Here is a 24,122-nt window from a genome sequence, read left to right as displayed (position 1 = left end):
GGGCAAAAACTGGAGGCATTCCCTCTGAAAACTGGCACAAGACAGGGATGCCCTCTCTCACCGCTCCTATTCAACATAGTGCTGGAAGTTCTGGCCAGAGCAATCAGGCAGGAGAAGGAAATAAAGGGTATTCAATTAGGAAAAGAGGAAGTCAAATTGTCCCTGTTTGCAGATGACATGATTGTATATCTAGAAAACCCCATTGTCTCAGCCCAAAATCTCCTTAAGCTGATTAGCAACTTCAGCAAAGTCTCAGGATACAAAATTAATGTACAAAAATCACAAGCATTCTTGTACACCAATAACAGACAAACAGAGAGCCAAATCATGAGTGAACTCCCATTCACAATTGCTTCAAAGAGAATAAAATACCTAGGAATCCAACTTACAAGGGATGTGAAGGACCTCTTCAAGGAGAACTACAAACCACTGCTCAATGAAATAAAAGAGGATACAAACAAATGGAAGAACATTCCATGCTCATGGGTTGGAAGAATCAATATCGTGAAAATGGCCATACTGCCCAAGGTCATTTATAGATTCAATGCCATCCCCATCAAGCTACCAATGACTTTCTTCACAGAATTGGAAAAAACTACTTTAAAGTTCATATGGAACCAAAAAAGAGCCCGCATCGCCAAGTCAATCCTAAGCCAAAAGAACAAAGCTGGAGGCATCACGCTACCTGACTTTAAACTATACTACAAGGCTACAGTAACCAAAACAGCGTGGTACTGGCACCACAATAGAGACATAGATCAATGGAACAGAACAGAGCCCTCAGAAATGATGCCGCATAGCTACAACTATCTGATCTTTGACAAACCTGACAAAAACAAGAAATGGGGAAAGGATTCCCTATTTAATAAATGGTGCTGGGAAAACTGGCTAGCCATATGTAGAAAGCTGAAACTGGATCCCTTCCTTACACCTTATACAAAAATTAATTCAAGATGGATTAAAGACTTATATGTTAGACCTAAAACCATTAAAATCCTACAAGAAAACCTAGGCAATACCATTCAGGACATAGGCGTGGGCAAGGACTTCATGTCTAAAACACCAAAAGCAATGGCAACAAAAGCCAAAATCGACAAATGGGATCTCATTAAACTAAAGAGCTTCTGCACAGCAAAAGAAACTATCATCAGAGTGAACAGGCAACCTACAGAATGGGAGAAAATTTTTGCAACCTACTCATCTGACAAAGGGCTAATATCCAGAATCTACAATGAACTCAAACAAATTTACAAGAAAAAAACAAACAACCCCATCAAAAAGTGGGCAGAGGACATGAACAAACACTTCTCAAAAGAAGAGATTTATGCAGCCAAAAAACACATGAAGAAATGCTCATCATCACTGGCCATCAGAGAAATGCAAATCAAAACCACAGTGAGATACCATCTCACACCAGTTAGAATGGCCATCATTAAAAAGTCAGGAAACAACAGGTGCTGGAGAGGATGTGGAGAAATAGGAACACTTTTACACTGTTGGTGGGACTGTAAACTAGTTCAACCATTGTGGAAGTCAGTGTGGCGATTCCTCAGGGATCTCGAACTAGAAATACCATTTGACCCAGCCATCCCATTACTGGGTATATACCCAAAGGACTATAAATCATGCTGCTATAAAGACACATGCACACGTATGTTTATTGCAGCACTATTCACAATAGCAAAGAGTTGGAACCAACCCAAATGTCCAACAACGATAGACTGGATTAAGAAAATGTGGCACATATACACCATGGAATACTATGCAGCCATAAAAAATGATGAGTTCGTGTCCTTTGTAGGGACATGGATGAAACTGGAAAACATCATTCTCAGTAAACTATCGCAAGGACAAAAACCAAACACCGCATGTTCTCACTCATAGGTGGGAATTGAACAATGAGAACTCATGGACACAGGAAGGGGAACATCACACTCCGGGGACTGTTGTGGGGTTGGGGGAGGGGGGAGGGACAGCATTAGGAGATACACCTAATGCTAAATGATGAGTTAATGGGTGCAGGAAATCCACATGGCACATGGATACATATGTAACAAACCTGCACATTGTGCACATGTACCCTAAAACCCTAAAGTATAATAAAAAAAAAAAATTATGGAAAAAAAAAAAAAAAAAAAGAAATATACCCCTTCTCTGGGGTAGCCCTAGGTATTTAGGAAAGTATTAGACAAAATATTCATTTCTCTCTTATCCTGAAGGAAGAGTCCCTCTAAAAACAAGCCTCCAAAAAAGATTCCCTCTGCAAACAGCACACTGCTCTAAAATCTTATTCTCCTTAATTTTTGTGTAATTTTCTAAACATGGGCCATAAATGTTTGAGCAGGAAAGCAGCCCCAGCGTGGGAGAACCAGCATCTGAAGGGGACTCTGGAGAGAGGGAATCTGCCCCAGCTCTGCCAACAGCCAGCATTGAGGTCCTAGTTACTAAGGCTTTCCCACTCTGCCCCTTTCTAAGCCTTTTTTCTTGTCAGTAACAGAATGAGTCAACCTCATATTTTTCACCGACTCAAACTTCTGCTTTTGTTGTCTGTTTAACATGTTATATTCATTAGTGTTCAGAGTTACCATTTAAGATGATACATATTATTAATAATAATGGATTTCTGGTGAGCACTTACTATTTACCAGGACTGTGCCACACGCTCTCCATACACTCTGTTATTTAATTCTCATAACTGTCCAACTCGCGAAAGACCCTTATGATTACAGACTTGTCAGATATGATGCTGAGGTTCAGGAAAAAGAACTAAATTTCCCAAGGTCACACAGGGAGTAGGTGGCAAAGCTGGGATTTGAGGCAGAGTCTGTTTTTTAAAAAACTACACCATCTTCATGTTCCTTGCAGCCCCTAGTCAGTGTCTCACTGAGAGGAGGGTGCAGCTTCAAACTCCCTCACCCCGAATTCCTTCTCACTGTGACATGAGGCCTCTCTCTATGCCAGGTTACAAAACACCAAGGTGTTTTCCATGGAGGAGATGGCACAGCAGCTGCTGTCAATATCCAAAGCATGGTCTTGAGACACTGAGAACTCGTGCCTAATCAGTGCCTCCAGGAGGAACACGCTGCTAATGTACATGGTAGATGGTCCCTTGTTGTCAAGTCCTATTGCCATTGTCCTGCTCAAGCACACAGATAGAACAATGCTGTCTGCAAATCTCTGGTTATTAGAGAATTTGTTCTTGTTTTTTTTCTTTATAGGAAGAGACAACCCTTTCAAGGATGGCCCAAGTTCAACCATCTGGTGACACAAGAGATATGGGGGCTTTTCTTGAAATAGACAGTTGGGGATTTTAAGATGATATATCGGCACTGGCTTGAGTAGGAAGAGGGCTGGGGGTGGCCGGAGAAGAAGAGTGGGTTGTAAACATAGAGCAACACTGGCAAAGCTAATGATTTTCACAGATCTGACTCCCTTGTTGGTTGGGGACAGAAGTTTATTTATTGCATGTCTACTATGATCTGTTGCTTTCCTATACACTGGGCATTAGGTCCTGACAACAATGTGAAAATCTGATGTTTTACAGATGAGGAAATGAAGCTTACATGGCTTGTAAGAATCAAAACAGGGATTCTATCTTCTTCACTCTACCTCCATGCCTGTGCAAATAATTCAGATTATCCAGCTGTCATTCAGAGTTTCATGAAGTAGATGCCCCTTTCTGAATAGAATATCTATTCAAGCTACAAAGCCTAATACAGTGCCTAGCACAGAGTAGAAGCTCAATAAAACAGGATGCATTAACAACTCTTAATGTGGTTTCTCAAACTCAGGTAGAAATCATCTGATGCAGTAGTTCTCAACCAGAGGTGATTTCGCTCTCCGGGGGATATTTGTAAATGTCTGGAGATATATTTAGTTGTCACAAACGAAGGGAGGGGTACCACTGGCATCTAGTGCTTAGAGACAGGACACTGCTAAACTTCCTATGATGTATGGGACAGTCCCCACACAAAAAGACTTATCTGATATATAGCACCTATAGGGCCAAGGTTGAGCCATTCTGATCCAACCTAACACATTCTACAGATAAGGACACCCAAACCCAGAGAGATAAAGAGACTTGCGTAGGTCCACACAGCTGGCAGAGCCTTGATGAGAAACACTGCCTGAATGTTCTTGTTCTTGCCCCTGCATAAGCAGCCAGTGCAGGTTCCGAAGGAACACAGTGTCCCCTTAGAGGCCCTGCTGCCCACCAGCTTCATGCTCCCTCAACTTCCTTTTCTTAGGGAAGTAAACCAAACACAATGATCAAGCCAAAGGAATTTATTTTAGTAATGAAATAGGCAAGCTAAAATACTAATAATTAAGTAGACATATTAGGTCATGGTAGAAACCGCCAGAAACATTCTCTCTAAAATGTATATTGTTCTCATTATCATTGTCACCAACAACCATGTTTGGTCTCCTATGTGCCAGGAGACGTGTTGGGTCTCAAGAGAGAGACAGGCAGAGGGAGAAGGTTTCCACCAGTAACACGCACGAGGTATATCCTTGACCTCAAGAAGCACTCAACCCAAGCGTGAGAGTCTCTTTTGCAGCTGCTGTCACAGAGAGAAGGCAACATTGCAAACATGGGTAAAACGAAACGTTCCTCACAGCTAAATATCTAAGCATTGAGGTCCTGGCATGACCTGCTTATTTTAAACAATGTTTAACACAGGAACATTCAACTACGGCCCAAGAACTTGGACTTTGCCATTTATATTCTTGGGATTTGGCTTGCCTGGTGGACATTTTGTTGTATCTGTGAAGCTTGTGAGGGACTTCCAGTGCCCCGGACCATATCTCAAGTGTCAGAATAACCACATGCATCAGGGGACTTCATTTAATCACAGCAGAGCCAATGATCCCAAGATACCATAACAGAAGAACGCGGATGGAGAACCCCCAAGATTTGGCTACCATAAACCAACGTACTGGCATCTTTTGCAGCAGTCTGTAAGCTGCATCTAAGTGGAAGCTGGTGACCTGAATTAACACCACTCTGAAGATCAACTTTTATCTTGAAATATCAATGAAAAATTAAACATCCTGATAACACTGAGTACTAATGGCTTTTATTTCCATTGCAAGTGCTTTCTGAAACGGATAGTTTCCCCTTTAGATTTTCATGACTTTGGCCCAGAAAGTGGATACTTGAGGCATTAAACATACAGGAGCCTGAGACGCCAAGAAAACAGTAGTTTCTATTTAAGGATTTGGCTGCAATAGCCAGCTAAGTGTCTTGGGGAAATGAATGGAATCTGAATAGATCAACTCTGCCACTCTGCTACAGGCTGGGCAATCAGAAACTAAGAAGGATATCCCAAGGGCTCCTGCATGGGTTTAGGCATGAATGTTAGCCTCGGTGACAAGCAGCTTTTTGAACAATGCTTCTTGGACTCTGAGCTATTACAGTGCAGTAAACCAAGGGATATTAACTTTTTAATTCTGCCCAGTCATAATGTTAAAATTAAATTAAACATAAATTGCCAATCAACAAACCCCATCATTTGATAAAAGAAATAATGCTTTAAAATTCCAACAAGCAGGAAGGATAGACTCTCAAAACGAAGGGAAGTTCCTCAAATTGAATACATTCACCCTAGACTGGAAAAAACATCATAAGCCAACAGCTATCTGCTGTCTGGAATGTGGGTGCCATGAATGCTAAAAAACCACTGGCGTTGGCTGGAGAAGAATCAGATTTGAGACCCAGCTGGAATGGAGATGGTGTTCAGGGCAAGGACAGGGATTAGGGACAGGGAGAGTTGGGAAGAAACACATTGCACTGTGAATACACTGCACTGCTCTGTGGTCTGGTCACATTTTCCACTCTGCAATGCTGCACTAAATTGCCTGTTTAATTACCAGTCTCTTCCACTGGGCTGTGAGTTCCTTGAGAGCAGTAACTATGCCTTGTTGCCCTGATTCATGGAGCTAATTAGACATGGGGCAGGAATGATGGTGTAGTCAGGCACTGAAGGAGCGATGGTGAAGCCCCAGGAATGCACAGTGCTGCTTCATGGATCCATGCAGTCAGAGGATTAGAGAGCACATTTTCTAGTATCTAATAGTGCGTGCTTTTCTGTCTGGGTAGTGGAAGGGGCCCCACTCCTGCCTTACCCAGTGGGCTCACCCTGAGCATCAGCCCACAGGATAATTAAAATGTGCCCCAAGGGGAGCCTGATGGGAGTCAGAATTGCTGCTGCCCCATCCCTGGGGGACCACTGAGCAAAAATTCAGCTCCTCTCCCACAGTGCCTGCAGATGTCCAAGTGGGAGCAGAGCTGATGGTGGGGAGAAGCCAGCCTCCTGCCTGCTGCTGCTTCATGGTCCCCCTGGTTTTCCCATAGCCAAGTCCTAGCAGAGCTCTCAGTCCCAAGGTTTTCAATTTTCCCAGGCCCCTGTTCCTCATAGTCACTTTTTGGAATTGACTCAAAAAAAGAATGACACTGTTACTAGCAGCCTTCAGGGTTCATTTCTACGGCAACCATCCCTTTCCTGCAGAATGTCCAGCCCACAGGGAAATGAATGTCACTTTCTTTCAAGACTCATTTTGGGTGTTTTTATGGCCAATCTGATTTCTGGCAGGATGCTGAAGCCCATAACACAGCTACACTTCCCACCAGCCCCACAGGGCATGGGTAGAGTTTGCATGCAAAGCTCACTAAGCAAGTGCACCCAGGCAAGGTGGACAGGGTAGGGAAAGGGCTCCTGTCTGCCTGTGCCTAGAGAGCCCAGGAGCCATGATGCAATGACTTAATTAGCACTGACTCAGCCTGACACGCAGGGTCCTTGTTTTACATCTGACATGCTGTGGCAGTTGGAGAACCCAGTACCACATGGTGGGAATAGCAAGGCTGAAGTTCTGGGAACTGAAGGAGGAGAGTGAACTTTTCATTGCACATATACTGTCATTTTCCTCTTACGAGCTGTTGGGGATAATTGCCTTGGAGTACAACTTCCTATTCAACCTCTCTTTGGAAACATTCTTGATCTAGAGTTTTGTTGCATAGCATCTCTGTCCCTTTCTTAACATTCAACTGTCTATGACTCCACCATCAAACAGGGAGTTTTCAAATCTTGAATTCATATGGAGAAGAGTTGTGTGCCCTGAAGTCTCATGCCTACCGCAGTTTGCCCACCATTATTGCTCTCTTCAGGCATTGTTGGCTAAAACACCAATGCCCTGGAGGTCCCACTAAGCCCCATGACCAGCAGGCAATGGGAGGTATAGGATAACAGACAGCTGAAGGCAAGAGTGAGATCCCAGGTAGGGAAGAAGAGATGGAGAAAGAATGCATATGCTTCTGGAGGTCGAGGGGACAGCCCCCCTCAACCCTACCTAGGAAAAGTGGGAGAGAATTGAAGATGCTGACATCCCCATTCTTTCAGGGGCCTGAGGCTAAGCATTTCCTTTCATCACCCTTTGCAAACTTAGCCTCCCCACCACCTCCAGAGTTTCTGCTCTGTCTGGAAAAAATGCTAACCAGCCATTTGCAAGAGACGTCACTAATAAGAGCTCACAATAGACACTGTGTGCTGTGCAGAGGGAACATCGTGAGTCTGGGGGAGGTCAAGTGGAAAGCACTGGGAGCACTCATGGGCAGCCAAGGAACAGACCTAGGCCTATTCTCAAATCTTCAGCTCCCTGCCCTCGCAGCCTTCCTGTTCTCAGAATTTCACCATCCAAAGAATCCCACCCCAGGTGGGTTAACTGCCCAGGCTGGACGTGCAGGTGCTTGGAGAGGAAGGACACAGAGAACTGGGTCTACAGGAAGGATGTAGTTCCTGGTAAGGGGCTTAGGGAGTTCTTCTGATAGGAGTGACCGCAGGGGAGTGAATACTGGGCTCCAGCTGGGGGAATTAGGAGGGAGGTGCTGAGAGAATGGGGATTCTAGAAGACAGAACTGGTCACTTCTTCCTCCTGCCGTCCTTGAGTTTGGGCCTAGCTTGTCTCCACCAGCAAAAGCACCTGGGGAAGAAGAGCCCAGGATAGGGAGTCAGAGGCCCTCGTTTCACCTGGATCTAACCAGCCATCAAATCACAAAATGCCAGAGGTGGGCAACTCGGTCTTAGGAATCATCCAGTCTAACTCCCTCATTTTATTCTCACAGACTCTGAGCCCCAGAGAGGTGCAGGTCCACGGCCAGGGCGGCAAGTACTGAGAACTTCTTGCATTCTGGTCGAGGTGGGCTATTAAGGATTCAAATCCTATTGGTTCATCAATGAGGCTCCCACCCCATCTAAACTAGGTCCTCTGTTCTTTTTCTCATCACATATGGGACTGAGCTATTTGTTTGTGTGATTTTTTAAATGTCGGTCATCCCCATTCAACTGTAAGTTCCACAAGGGCAGGCAGCTTTCTCAGCCTCATTCTCTACTCTACCCACTGTGTGCCTCACACACAGTAAGCACACAGCCCATATTTACTGAACACAGAATCTGTACTGTCAAAGTAACCTCATGAGAAAGTATTACACCCATTTTACAAAGGAGGAAACTAGAGCTTGGACAATTTAAATAACAAGTGAAAAAAGCAAGATTCAGCTCTGGATTCTAATGACCTTTCTCCTTAGGCTGTCTGCTTTTCTAACAAAAGATTAACAGATGTATGAGGATTTCTAAAGCTGGGAACCTTGGTTTAGACTTTTTCAAACGTGATGTTCTAGAACCAGATGCTCCAAGACCATTCCCTGAGAGAAGAGAAGAGGAGGGGCCACTTGGAGACTGAGGGCGGCTCAAAGCAGGTGTCCCCAGGCAGGTGCCCCGTCTTGCCTAATCAGGCGTAAGTGTGGAGCCCACAAGTATCAGTGGTCAGAAAAGATGTTAGGTCAGGGGTCCAGTCAAGGAAGAGGGGGCTGAGGACCACTACGCAGGGAGAAAACCCCAACTCAGTAACTGGGGAGGCAGACAGACAGGAATATTATTGGGTCGGTGCAAAAGTAATTCCGGTTTTCGCTGTTACTTTTTTTTTTTTAGACAGAGTCTTGCTCTGTCGCCCAGGCTGGAGTGCAGTGGCACGAACTCGGCTCACTGCAAGCTCCGCCTCCCGGGTTCACACCATTCTCCTGCCTCAGCCTCCCAAGTAGCTGGGACTACAGGCACCCGCAACCACGCCTGGCTAATTTTTTTGTATTTTCAGTAGAGACGGGGTTTCACCATGTTAGCCAGAATGGTCTCAATCTCCTGACCTCGTGATCCGCCTGCCTCGGCCTCCCAAAGTGCTGGGATTACAGGCATGAGCCACCGCGCCCGGCCTCGCTGTTACTTTTAATAACAGAAACCAGTCATTAGGATGCAGGGAGTCCAAAGCTTAGAGTCTCAAGAAAGCCCCTAGTTAATGGCAAAGGCCTGGAGGCTAGACCACCCTGCCATTGAGTCTCAGCTCTAGCACTTACCAGCTTGGGCATATTCCTTATGCTGTCTTAGCCTTGGTTTGTTCATCTGAAACACAGGGTGGTGGTAACCCCTCTACCTCATAAGGAGGAAATACGAGATCAGCCAGGGCAAAGCACTCAGCACAGTGCCTGAGATACGTCAGCTTCCAGACAATGCTAGCTTCATTAAGCACTTGCCTCAAGGCTGGAACAAACTCCAGATTTGGAGCTCCTCTTCGTGTTTAGGCGAGAGCCTGTAAGTGCTTAATCCTGGCTACCAAGGCAGGTGAGAGGGACGGGAAAGCTGATCTCGACAGGGAGAACAGAGCAGATCTCAGAACCGAAAGCATCTCAGCTCAGGGTCTGTGCTTGCTAATCACTGTATCCTCAAAGCCTTGCTCACAGCTTGGTACATGGCCAGTGCTCAGCAGGCCCAGCTGAATGAATGGGTCCAACCGAGCATGTGAAACAGTTATAATGTTTTTACCATCAGCCTGCTATCATTCATTCGTTTCTTACTGGCTCTTTTAGCCCTAGAGTGGCCATGATGACATACACGTAAAGAAAAAAAAACATGGGCTCTGAAGTCTGCCATTTACTGTGTTAACTTGGGCAGTTTCCTTAACGTAAAGTTTGCTCATTCGTTAAATGGGTTGACACTCACCTCAGTGACCTCCGTGGCTCATTGTGGGGACTGAGTTAATAAGATAAAGCCCTTAGAAGAGTGTTGGGTATATAGAAAACACTCCATCAGTGTTAGCCATTATCACAAGAAAGAGCCTACTGGGTGTCACAGATTCCTAGGCTCTGGGGTCCTGGCTGGGAGTCATAAAGGCACGAACCCTGCCTTCACAGCTGTCAGTCTGGTGGGGGCAATGGATCAGGAAACAAGCAATCATAAGACAATATGGTTAGTGGTCCAATAAGGGGAAGTTCAGGGGACCCTAACCTCATAGCAGAAGAAGTGGATTTACTCAGAAAGAGACCTGACTAATCTCCTGACTTGGTCAGACCCGGAGGCAGGGTAGGGTGAAGAATGCTTTAAGCAGACAAGATAACATGTGATAAGGTTCGACCATGGTGGGTCCAGAAAACTGAAAGAGTGTTTCTGTGGTGAGACAGAGGTAGAGAAGGATGAGAAAAGAGGCCCAAGAGGCACACAGGATCCAGACTATGCTGGCAATGGCAAGGGGAGAAGATGTTCCAAAAGAGCGGAGAAGAATCACATCCAAGAACTATAACCCCTTGCACCGGGCTTGTCCTCCACCTCTTGGCAGTTTCCATAGATTTATGAAGAGGAGCACGAGTCGTTATGACAAACTTCTCGGCCCTCATACTCTGGGTAATCTCAGGAAATCCCACGGGACCCCTGCAGTGAAGGCTCCCTGGGGACCACAGCAGTCAGCACAGGAAGCATCTCCACCATCCTGTGGGGGGATCCACGGACTCATCCCACTGCGGCTAACAAAGCAGGGACGATCTGGATACGAACACTGGGAATTAAGACAACACGGACGGAAGTACTTGGGAATAAAGACAGCCACAAAGAGTGGAGACAGAAAATGCGGTTGGCATGGTTATTTCTTAACCTGAAATGCATCTAGGAAAAAATCAGTGTTAAGAATACTGACATACCATAAAAACATTCTTTTCCACTCAATACTAAAACAAAAGTATTGATTTCCTTGGTTTTGCATCTTATCTTCCCCTGTGCTGCCACCTCCAGCCAAATCTAACAGAGAGAATGAAGTCTGTCTTTTCTGCTGTCTTTGATCTTCATTCCAGATGGTTAAATCCTGCTGGCCCAATATGGAGCCCAGCTTTCCTCTACAGTGAGAAAGTCCTTTGACATAAAGCTATCTGCCCGACCCAAGCTCAGACAACACCCGTGAGTAGGGAATACAGTGAGGATAAGAATGAATATCACCTGTTAAACACAGATCTTAAAGTGGGAACCAAACTTTCATAAAAGAGGTTCTCAGCTCCTCCTCTTTCCTCTGTAGCCAACATCACGAGGATTGGTACCAGGATTTGTACTACTAAGCAGAGCCTTTGAAAGCCATGTGCCGTTTGCAAATCAGATTTGATGACGCTTCAAGCTAAAGCAATTAGATTTTTCATAAAGTGTCCAAAATCTTCTCAGGATTTGGGGGTTCTGAGCCAGGATGGAGGATTTCATGGAGGCCAAAAGAGTAGCAAAAACTCGGGAAGGATTTCATGAGGAGCAAATGCACACAGATGTGAATGTTACATCACAAACGTGCTTGCACCTCTTGTCAGCTGCAAATAACTATGCCCAAGAGCCTCAGTTTTGCCTTTGCATAGAATGCCGTGATTCTGAGTTCTTGTCTTTGACTTTCTTCTTCCTACTGTGTCTGCCTCTCCTGCATTCCATGCTGCTTCCCCGGCTTCCTCGTCCTACCCCCATGTCTCCTGTCATGACATCCTAAGAAATTACTCCCTGCCCCCCAGGTTTTTAAATACCTGTATCCTTGACTTGGTGGTGTTTGAGGAATTATTTCCAATCAGTCGATTAGCAAAGCTGATGGAGACTCTGGAGAAGACAGTCCCAGGCTGTGGGTGAATAAGAAGCAAGGTCTGGTTCCTCTGGGTGCCTGTTTGCACGGCCAGAGGCTGACAGACTTTGGGTGCTCCACAGTAACCTCAGAAAGAGTCCCCCCGCAGCAGCAAATTCTCCCAATGCAGTTTTGAAACACCACAAGAGGAGGAAGCCTCTTTAATCAAATAATAACCAGTCAGAGATAAGGCCTGCTAGGCTGAGCTTGGCCAGCCAATCACAGGCTTCCTTCCGACTGCAAGGACAAACAGACCGAGGCTTCTGGAGTGCATTTCAGGGCTTGTTACAATTTAATGATGCAATGAATGGTGTCTTCTTCGCATTGCCTGGTGGGGATTTTCTAACTGGGGAGTAAAGCTCCGAGCTCAGTAACCTCATTCTCAGGGGAGGTGTCCACAGCTTGAGTGTTCACATGGGGCCTCTGGCTCCTGGCCTGGCTGTTTCCAATTTGCATTTCTCACTGCTGAGGGGAAGGGAGGCTTGACTGGGGCTGAGCGGGGCTGGGGTCCCCACAGGGTGAGCCTATTTGACACCAGATGTGCAGCTCACTGACTGTGACTCTGAAAAGGTCATGGAGAGATGCTGGAGATGCTTTATGTGCATTTCATATTTGTCTTTAATCAGTCATGACTTTGGTCTTCTCTCTTTCTTCATCCTCTTTCCAGCTGCTGCCACCCTCCCCTTTCAAAGCTATTATTGCTCTGTTTGGCTTATGAAGAGGTCTTGTAAAGAGAGTAGGTTCTGGGGACTAAGAAGGTATAGGGGCGAATAAAGGCCCTTGCCAGCCCTGTCCATGTGACTTTAAACACAGTCACTTCCTGCTTAGTTGTTGCAAAGACTACATGCATAAAAACTCCCTCTCCTCCCTCTGAGGCTCTTACAGGCCCTATAGACTGGTAGACAAACCCTCAAAGGGTCTTGATATATTAGAGCTCAATATTTAAAGGAACTTAAGGAGAACCCTCTTATTAGGTAAATACGCATTCATTCAACAGTTATTTATTTTGCATCTACTCTGGTAGAGATGTGCTGACTGGGGGCACTGAGGTGAGCCAAACCTGGCACAGTTCCCTGCCCTCCCAAAACAATGTCAGCACAGGAGGTAGCAGTTTGTGAAAGAAGTCCTTAGTGCAGTGGAACCAATGGCAGGGACTGGCGAAGAGGGCTTGTCATGACGGGTATGGGCCTGTCCAAAGGAACTACAACAAAACCAGCAGTGGTGGACAGGAAGCGGATCCAAGTCAGAGGGACAAGTACAGTCAAATATTCTCCAAGGGGACCCCCTGCAGGGCTGCTACTGGGGAAAGAAGGAGAAAAAACAAAGGTGTGTATCTCCTCTCCTTTTTTATTTTTATTTTATGTATTTATTTTTTTTTTTTTTTGAGACAGAGTCTCACTCTGTCCCCCAGGCTGGAGTGCAGTTGCACGATTTTGGCTCACTGCAGCCTCTGCTTCCTAGATTCAAGCAATTCTTGTGCCTCAGCCTCCCAAGTAGCTGGGACTACAGGCACCCACCACCATGCCCAGCTAATTTTTGTATTTTTACTAGAGACGGGGTTTTACCATGTTGGCCAGGCTGGTCTCGAACTTCTTACTTCAGGTTATCCACCTGCCTTGGCCTCCCAAAGTGCTGGGATTACAGATGTGAGCCACCACTCCTACTGGGGAAAGAAGGAGAAAAAGCAAAGGTGTGTATCTCCACTCCTTTAAAAAAATTGATATATAATGTCTCGTTGAAATATAATGTACACACCATACAATTTACCCATTTAAATGTATATATAGTTCAGTGATTTCTAATATAGACACACAGCTGTGTGGCCATCAGCAGAATGAATTTTAGAACATTCCATCACCCCATAAAGAACCCCCTTCCCATTAACAATCACCCCCAACCCTTCCAACACCTCATCCAGCTCTAGGCAACTACTGATCTACTGTATGTCTTCTATAGATCAGAAACGCCTACTCTGGACATTTCCTATAAATGCAATCATAGGATATGTGACCTTTGCAGCTGTTTTTTTTTCTCTTAGCATAAAGTTTTCAAGGTTTACTTCATTTCTTTTTATTGATGAATAATATTACATAGTATAATAAAGTTTTCAAGGTTTACTTCATTTCTTATTACTGATGAATAATATTACATAGTATAAATATACTACAATTTATACAGTCACAAATATCCACCATTCATCTGCTGGAGGACATTCGGGTGGTTTCCACGTTTTGTTTTGTTTTGTTTTTGTGATATCATGAATAATGCTGCTACGGACATTCATGTACAAGTTTGCATACCCTTATAGCCACGAATTCACAACCTCATAGCAGGAAAACAGGAAAGAAACAAAGCGAGCAAGAGAGCTAGTCATTAAAGGGCTTCTCTCCCCTCAGAAGTTATGATGTCATAGCAGCAGCCGAGTCTAACATTTACACAGATTTTCACAGTGCATAAAGCACAATTATATATTCTCTCTCATGTAACCCTCCCCACAACCCTAAGCAAAAGGAAGGTGGTATTTTTATTGCCCTTTCAAAGATGAGGTGCTGGAGAATCAGAAACTTGAGAGTAACTTGCCAAAATCTACCCAGGCAGGAACTGAAGCCAGAATGAAGTCCTATGATCCTCCTACTCCAGCTCTTCACATGCAAAACAGGTCTTTATTCTTCTCCTACATATTCAGTCTTGGCTTCCTAGATGTTTAGTTCAAGAGAAAAAAAGAAAGAAATTTAAAAGGGCTTCATTATTTATGGAGAAAATGGCAATGAGGCCAACAAATAGCTGTTATGTTGGCATTTAAAACATTTTTACCTAAGGCTCAGAAAGACTGAGTATCTTACCTAAAGGCACAGAGCTAGCAAGCTGGCCATTGATGATTCAAAGGAAGATAGAAATCTGATTCCCAGATACAGGTGAGATCAACCTGCTTCCTTCCTAACAGCCTACTGAGGGCAGTGCCTCTGCAGCTGCCTGGCTTGTTCAAGTGAGAGGAATGTGCACTCCGGGTGAAAGCACTGCAGATGGGGTAGGCCTGGCTGAGGAAGATGCCATACAGAGCAGGGGCACACGGAAAGGGATTAAGGATCATGGGAGTCTCAAGATGCAGGGGAAGATGGCTACAAAGGAGAGAAAACAGAGCGACTACGGAGAGATGGAGAGGACTTCACTGAAGGCTGGCCAAGTTCTCAGCTTGACCCATTGCCAGGAATGTTTTATCCAAACCCCTGAGATCACCAGATAAACAATAAGGGAGAAGTACTGGGTAGGATGGTATAAGAAAAAAAAAAATCAACCTGGTGTTACCAGAAAGGGGTCCTGATTCAGACACCAAAAGAGGGTTCTTGGTGCAAGAAAGAATTAGGGGCAAGTCTACAGAGTAAAGTGAAAGCAAGTTTTTAAGAGAAGTAAAGAAACAAATGAACAGCTACTCCATAGGCAGAGCAGCAGCATGGACTGCTCAACTGAGTATACTTATGGTTACTCCTGGATTATATGCTAAACAAGGGATGGATTATTCACAAATTTCCCAGGAAAGGGGTGAGGAGTTCCCAGAATTGAGGTTTCAACTCATGAGGGTTTTTACACTACACAGGGTAAATGCCTTCGCATTTGTAAACTGTCATGGTGCAGGTGGGAGTGTCTTTTGGCATGCTAATGCATTATAATTAACATATAATGAGCAGTGAGGATGACCAGAGGCTGCTTTTGTAGCCATCTTGGTTTTGGTGGGTGTTAGCCAGCGTCTTTACTGCATCCTGTTGTATCAGCAAGATCTTTGTGACCTGTATCTTGCCCCAACCTCCTATCTCGTTCTGTGGCTAAGAATGCCTAACCTCTTGGGAATTCAGCCCAGCAGGTCTCAGCCTCATTTTACCAGCCCCTATTCAAGATGGAGTCACTGGTTTGAATGCCTCTGACTCAGGGATGACAAATGTGGTGACTGAGAGTGACAGCATCCTCCCAGATTCTCAGCACCTGTCCAGTCCCAACCAAAGCCCACAGCCCTGGCAGAGCAGCACCAGAAAAGGACCTTCCCAGAAAGAGGGTAAAGCTCTCCATGGGAGTAGAGAGGAGGCTGAGCAGGCCAAGTGCACACAGGTGACACGGCCTGGCCACAGGTCATGTCTGAGATGGAGATTCCAGTGCAAAGTGCTTTCACCTGGGAGTGGGGATGATGGAAAGAACAGCAGGGATGTGGAAGTACCAGAGGTCTGGAACCAGCCAGGCACCTCATAGCCCCTGGATCTTGATTCATGACACCAAAACCCTGCCAACTTCATTTGATTTCCCTTTTATTTTCATTACTTTCAGAACTCCGTACACATCAGGCAAGTCACTGTCAGTTTGACTCCAAAATCCATAATTTTTCTATCATTTCATGCTCCCACTCCTGAGAGTTCTTAAATTCATTTTCTTTCTGTCTTTCGCAAGCTGTCACTTATTACATTTTCCCTCCTGTGATTATTCTAGCACTACCAAAATCACTTGTGTGTGTTTATAGCATATATGAAACCCCCTTTGCAAAAATTATATAACAGCGAGATTATGACAGTCAAAGAGATCTGATCTAACCAACCCCAATTTGCCTTTAACCTCCAAAATGCCCTTAATCATTGCTGGGGTCTGGCCAAGTGACCTTTGGGAGACATTTAATTTATAGTTTAAATGATAGCCCTTCCCTAAAACTAAGCCACCTTTGTAAAACTAATGAAAGACCACCAGGTTAGGAGAATGAAAGAAGCCTGAATTCTGCTAAGGTAAACAATTACCAGCCATCATTCTAGAGGTCACAAGAGGTGCCACTTTTCCAGTTACTCCTGCAGATAACATTGCTCTTGTAGAACCTAAGGTAAGCCTTTTTAGATGTCTTTTCAGGTTTTTGCATTTGTGACCACTGATGGCTTCACCCAGTCAGCCAGCTGGATCTGTGGCCCCACCCAGAAGTAGACTGAGCAGGCAGGAGGACCATTTTCCACACCCCTATGATTGGATCCCCAACCAATCAGCGGCACCCATTCCCTGGCCCACCAACCTATCCTAGAAAAACCCTAGCCTCTGAATGTTTGGGGTGATTGATTTGTGTAATAAAATTCCTGTCTGCCATTCTGCAGGCTCTGCATGAATTAAACTTTTTCTCTATTGGAATTCTCCTGTCTTGATAAGTGGGCTCTATCTAGGCAGTGGGCAAAATGGAACCATTGGGTGGTTTCATACATGCATCTAGAGCCATACTCATATATAACTGTGAGAATACATCTCTGTGTGCACATATATTCATATGCATGTATCTTTGCTTTTAGCTATCTGTGTTTTGTTGCCTTCAGAGAAGGGTGTGAGTGGCTTTAGTTTTAATTTCCTTGAGGCTAGGTAAAAGCCTGTCCTTGAATAGTGGGTTTGTGGTGATCTTCTTATTGTATGTCATCACTTGAGTAAAGAAACTGACTCTTGTAACGAGGGCAATTACCTTGCTGCAGCTATCTTCTGAGTATTTTTTCTCTGGGTTCTTTTATCCCAGAGAAGATTTGTGGAAACTTCCATTAATGGTATTACCCAATGATGTGTACCATTGATGTGCATGTCATGACCAAACTAAACCCATCTTTGATTTGGCTTTGATCTGCACTGCCAAGGACAGATCACAAATACACACACACACACACACACACACACACACGTCAACTTACATGGGGAGATTATATCACAAATTCAGAAACATCTTAGCACCAGGCAGCCAATATAAATGAGAAAACTGGGTTAGATGTGATTAATGAGAAGCAGTGGGGACTGGGGTCAAGTGGACAATATATATCACATCCAGTGGCATCTACTACCTCCAGCCCAATATTGCCATGGGAAAATGTAATCTCAGTGTGGTCAGATCTTTTTATCTTCAAAGGAGGCTAGAAATAAGGATTTTAATGTGAAATCTCCGTTTTTTGAAATTTGGTAAACATTCACTGATATGAAATACTGTACAAGCCAGAAAGCACACACAGATTTCAAGATAAATTTAGTCTGTGGGCTGCCAGTTTTTGCCCTTTAATGTGGACATAATATGCACTTGCATACACATACCTACCTACTCTTGCATGGTGACCAAATATTCTAAGTAGACTGTGAGCCCCAATCCTCCAGGTGGCTGTGGGTTTGTCTCTCTTACTTCTATAATCTAGAGTCATCAAAGTGTGGTGGGAGGACCCCTGTATCACTAGTCTTCAGGAACTTAATAAGCATACAGATTCCTAGGCACCACCCCAGAAGCCCTGGGGACAGAACCTGGGAATCTGCATTTTAACAGAATGCCCAAGTAATTGTGATGCCCACTCAAATTTGAGAATCACTGGCTCTAGGTCCTGAAGAACCTTGAGTATAGGATAAGCCATTTGAGTGTGTCCTGAAAGCTCTGGAAAATGTCCGAAAATGACATAATTCAACCTAGGTTTTAAAAAGATGGCACCAATTTGTCATTGTATACCCCAGAACAGTGTGTCTCAACATGTGGTCTTGGCCACTGTTGCATCAGAACCACTTTGATATCCTGCTGAAATGTAGACTTCTATGCCCTTCTGAGTCACAATTTCTCATACGTGCTATAATCATAATAGGGAATATGACTATGGCTAAATATGAACCAAGCACTTCATATAAAATGCAGATAATAACCCTGCAAAATAGATACCACTATGTTCATTTCATAAATAAGAAAACGAGACTCGCAAAGGTGACATGTGTAGTAGTATTCTGGATATATTTCAAAAGAAAAACAGCATCCTTATCCTTCAGAGATACCTACCAAAATATTCACCAGTGAAATGATATGATGTCTGGGGATTTGTTCCAAACTAATACGAGAGAGGATGTGGGTGACGCTAAAGGTGAAACAAAATTTGTCATGAGTTGACAATTGTTGAAGTTGGGTGATGAGTATATTCAGGTGCTTTATAATTTGTTATTCTATATTTTTCTATTTTTCTGAATTTAAATTTTTTCTATTTTTTATAATGAATTGAAAGAAATACTTCCTTCCTACTACCGCATCATGCATTATAGAGCTTTACAAATATATGACTGCTAAATGAATGATTTTGCCTACTGTTTGTGCCTCACCTGGATATTAGCAGGATTCCAGTCATTAAGAGTCCCACACAAACCCAAACGTATTTCTATAGATTTGTTTTGTAAAATGACTCATCAGTGCCTATAACACCCCTCAATATCATAAGTTTGTTTATGGCCAAGAACCCACCTACTTGCTATACCTGGCATAGAGCCTTGCACTTGGTAGGTATTCAATGAATGCCAGATGGGTGAAGGTGACCTGTGAGCGTGGGGAAGGCTGAAATGACTCAGAGCACTCTGCACACATACCTGTCTTCATGCCAAATGGGAACATCCCAGGCTTTCCTCCCAGGGTCCCTCTTTGAAGCACGGCACGCATTGTTCCTGATAATTTCAGGCTACTCCACTATGCACCCCGTTTTGTTATTGCCTTATGCATATTTGCTTGTTCAGGTGTGCATGTTTGGTCTTCCCAGCTAGATCATGAGCTGCCTTGGGGTTGAGAACAATGTTCTCTTAGATCTCTGTAGTCTCCAGGCCTAGCACAGAGCCAGGCCCAGCCACACCATTTACCCATGGCATGGGTAAATAATCCATGCTATGCCAGCCACAGAGGAGCACTGTTTAGATTCCCCTTCAAGAGAACCTGCTGCAGGTGCCTGGTTGACTGACAGCCTCTCGGTGCTGCCCTGTTGACTCCACCATGCCATTCCTGCCAGGGCCACATGTACCCCAGGCCACTCCTGGTCAGCAGCTGAATACAATGGTGGCATAGGAGCCAGGCCTCTCCCTTTCTCCCCATGTAGCCTTCTCTCATCAGTCTGGCAGCCTTTCCCAGAGCTGCCCTGTGGTCTGAGGCTCCTCTGACCCAATCCTTCCTTTGCTCTCTCCTTTCACAGGACTCAGACCTGTATCATGGTCCAAGGCCAGCCTAATTCTGCTCCATTTCCTTTCATCCTTCATAAACACCTCCCCCAATAAATCTTTTACATATCTACTCCTGTTTCAGTATCTTCTTCTAGGAGGACTCACACTGTTGAATAGGTGAAGTGCCTGAGATCCAATAACAACCAGGGATTTCCAAGCTCCCTGTCCTGCACATGAAAAAAATTATATTGATCTCCTAGTTTACAGCTAAATATGTGGTGTGTAACTCTTATCCTAAAACAAATTAAATTAACTTTTCTACATCAAACTAGGACATTCTATTTTGAAGTCACATGTTGCAGTGGAATGAACTGAGGGCCTTAGGGAACCTATATGGTGATACCTGGCCTTGTGACCTTAAGCAAATCACTTCTTATGGTCCCTCACTTTCTTTATTCTTGAAGTAAGGCTACTAGGATCTTCCTTCCTCCTTCATGGAGACGTTGGATATATTTATGTTTTTTAGAAGTACTCTAAACTGCCCTAAGACAGGGTTGGCAAACTTTTCTGAAAAGAACAAAATAGCAAATATTTTAGGCTTTGTGGGTCATACAGTCTCTATTACAACTAATCAACTGTGCCGTGTAGCACAAAAGCTGCCAATATAAACAAAGACTACAGCAAAATTCTATTCAAATAACAACTTGTGGTGGGCTGGACTTGGTCCCAGGGCTGTAATTTACTGACCCTTGCCCTAAAGTCATGGACGCTTATGGTTGGAAAAGATAACAGGCATCACAGGGTTTTGGATAACTAGATCCTTCCTCTGACATTCATCATTGACCTGACTGATCCATCAGGAAGCGCCTTCCTGCAGAGCTCAGAACCGGCCTCAGCATCCTTCTTAACACAGGGTGACCAATCAAGCTAAGATGACATGTGTAGTGATGTCTATCATTTCCCATTGATTTGTTCGAATCCCACACCCCCCAACTGAGAAAACTGAGACCAATGATTCAGTAATAATGAATATAAAAGTGTTTTAAAAAGTATAAAGTATTCCTTCAATGTGAAACATTCTTATCTGGAGCGAAAAAAATCCCAGCCATTTAAAATACAATTTAAGTAATAATAAGTTAAATTATTTCATACACAATGATCCTGATTATTTTTTGCAGCAAGAACAAGTAGGCCCAAAGTGCCGTTTTCCCATTTCCTGGAAAGCAGGGATTCATTCTTTTAGTATGTACAGATAACTGTCTGACTTGTTTCTCCACTGGCAGAAAATGAGCTGAGCTTTCTGGCCTTAGGCTGCAGCTCAGGAGGCAAGGTTTGAATTTCCTCCTCTGCAAGACACAGGTGCTGAGAGAGGGTTGCAAGCTATCTTAGATTCCCTCCAAGCCAGTGTCTGTATTCAAAGCAAAGCCCATAGAAATGGGAAACACGGTGTTCCCCTGGCCTCTCTTCTCCTTGAAGCTGTTTGTCTTTGTGTTTTGGGAAGGCAGCCTTGACATTTCTTCTCTCTATTCAAACTTGTTGATCAGAAAGATCAAAAAGCCCTCTGTAAAATATGCAAGTACTAAGAACTAAAAACATCCTTTTCTGCCCCTAAGAATTCAAAGACCCTTATGAATACTAAATAGATGAATCTTTGCCATTTGGAAGTCAACCACCCCTTTTGGAATCAGATGATAGCCATGGAGCTCTCGGCAGGAAAGACGCATGTGCCATAGTCACCGCAAGTTCTCCAGCCTCCAGGATCACCTCTTTGTTTATATCCAAACAACAATAATCCCAGACCAGTTAGTATCACAGTCATTTCCACAGAATGCATATAGCCTTCTCATTAAGCAGAACACTCAACATTCCAGTTTGAAGCACACGCCTTAGGATGACTTTGCCTGGTCAGGGCCGGCCTGGTGATCCCACATGCCAGCCTCGCTCCCCAGCAAGAAAGTGGCCCCAGGGGTCTCCGCCAGAATGGGGTGGATGGCACCCCAGCCTGGATCTCAGCTTCCGGTCTAGAATGCAGGATGTGCTGCCTTTTCACAATGTGACACTATCCAGATTCCCCCACCATACATACAAGCACAAATTTCCCCACAATTCCAAAATCCCAGAGGACAGCCTAGCACTGGATAAGCCCCTCTAATGGCCTTGCCTAGGAGCTGCTGGCTCCTAGAGGGAAGAGTCCAGAGGGTGGGGACCACTGAGTCAAGTCCCGGAAAGCCAGGGACTGGGGTTCAAAACTTCCGGGTACTAAGCACCTAGTCTGGGTGTGACCACCATGTCTGGGTGTGACCACCACCACCTTTCCATCCCACAATGCCACCCTCCTACCTATGCCAGCCAGCCAGCCAGCCAGATTCCACTACCAGGATGTTTACATGGGGAAGCAAAGGGAAAAGAATATTCTGGGGACTCATGGGTTTGTGGGAGTCTGAGTGGGATCCCCTGGCACTGTGATCTGCTACACAGCAGTTCACAGTCCCCTTTCCATAAGTAAAGCCCTCTCTGACCTCTCCATATAAAATGTCAGCTTCCCCTCGACTCCCCACGACCACCCAGCATCTCTGTCCCTGCTACTTTCCTTCATTTTCCTCCGTTACATGAATCATCATAAAACATTACAGAGCTCATTGTCTATCAACTATCCCCCTCCACTAGGGTGTCAGCTTCTTAATGGCGAGGATGTTTTGTTTTGCTCGCTGTGGTGTTCCCTTCATCTAGAAGAATGCCTGGCACAATAAATATTTATTAAATCGATATAATGAATAAACAAAGGAATCACAAGTAGCCTTGTTTCTAGAGCCCAGCTCAGCCCCACCTCCCCTGGGAGCCTCCCCTGACTGCTCTGAGGATCACACCATTTTTCCCATGGTGCTCATTTATTTTGTCAACAAGCTTGTATTGAGCACCCACTGTGTGCCAGATCCCAAGCTAGGCCCTGAGTTTACAGGAGAGACCAAGCAAAGCCCTTGCCCAAATAGCTTGCAATGTAGTTTAGCACATAAAAGACATCTAGTTTGGGTTTCCAATGGTTTCCTGATCTTCCAGAGATCAAGGAGATGCTAAAGGAGGGAGTAGACTGACATTGCCTGAGCACCCACTATGTTCTCAGCATGTGATATGTGCTTTTCTGGAACCAGGTGGGTTTTGCCCCTGAAAAGAAGGTCATCACTGGGGAGAGTGTAGGAAGGGAAGAAGTAGGACTTGCAGAGCACAACAATCAGAACACAGAGGCTGCAGGGAAGCGCGAGTCATTTCCCACTGGAAATAGAAAAGGAGGCTCAGAAGAGACATGGGGAAGGATCAACAGGCCTGGTGTAAAGAAGCCCAGTTGCACCCTGTGTTGGGGTGATCAGACCCAACACCAGGCCATGGGGGCTATGAAGTCCAGCAGAGTCAAAGAAATGAGAAAAGACAAATTAAGAAAGTGGGACCGGGGGGCCAACACTAGTATGGAAGCTGCAAAGACCCCGAGCTCTGGGAGCCCATGCTATTTATTGGTGATCAAACAAAGAAACAGGTGGTGAGGTTGTGAGGGTTGAGAGAAAGTGATGCATCAAGCGACTGAGCTGCAGCTGTGATGGTTTAGCATTTTCTTTGAAGCATACGGAACGTGTTCTGCTACTTGAGATAAGAGGAGTGCTGGAAGCAAGGAGTCAGCAAGTCTAGACATATTCCAGAGGCCACGAGGAGTTTTATGCCCTTAGCCCTGGATTCCATCCAAGCCATGAGGGGTTTTATGCCCTGGGCTTAGATTATAGTGTGGCAGGGCAGACTTCCACCCTTTAGCACAGAGCTTGGTGTTCCAAAGGCCACGAGGGGTTTTAGACCCTGGACCCCGGACATGTTCCAAGACTCTTTTACATTATGTCAGACATGCAAGCCCTGCCTCAGCTTCTCTCCCAACACTCGGCTTTTCTCCCAACACCCTGACCCCTTAGGCATGCCACTCTTGCTCTCTTAGCCATTTCCATTTCAGTAAAGGGCAATTGTTGGCCCCAGCAACCTCTAAGGCTCACTACATAAAGACATCTATGATCTTTTCTAATCAACACAGCATCTTCCTCCTTTACTTCCTGTGGACCCTGTCCTGATACCTCAGCTTAGAAAATGACTTATGACAGTTAATGTGATCTTTCCACAAAGGAGAGTCCATTACACCTGAACTTTTATTTAGGCAAAATAGTTTGGGGGATAAAGGAGCATGAAAGACCTCAGTGGTTCTC

At 44.7% G+C, this 24,122-nt stretch overlaps 1 protein-coding gene across 2 annotated transcripts in view; it reads right to left on the bottom strand.

The window, feature by feature from the left end:
* GPAM (glycerol-3-phosphate acyltransferase, mitochondrial) overlaps positions 1–12,039 on the bottom strand; it is a 71,322-nt gene extending 59,283 nt beyond the window's left edge. For both annotated transcript variants that reach the window (XM_032177921.2, XM_058436022.1), the window contains exon 1: positions 11,867–12,039. The gene's annotated coding sequence lies outside the window, so the exon portion shown is untranslated. The remainder of the gene's footprint in view (positions 1–11,866) is intronic.
* Positions 12,040–24,122: the final 12,083 nt, after the last annotated feature.

This window comes from Hylobates moloch, unplaced genomic scaffold (genome assembly GCF_009828535.3).
Source record: "Hylobates moloch isolate HMO894 unplaced genomic scaffold, HMol_V3 SCAFFOLD_3, whole genome shotgun sequence".
NCBI lineage: Eukaryota > Metazoa > Chordata > Mammalia > Primates > Hylobatidae > Hylobates > Hylobates moloch.
The sequence above is the reverse complement of the archived record's forward strand: the minus strand, read 5'-3'. Positions and strand labels throughout refer to the sequence as shown.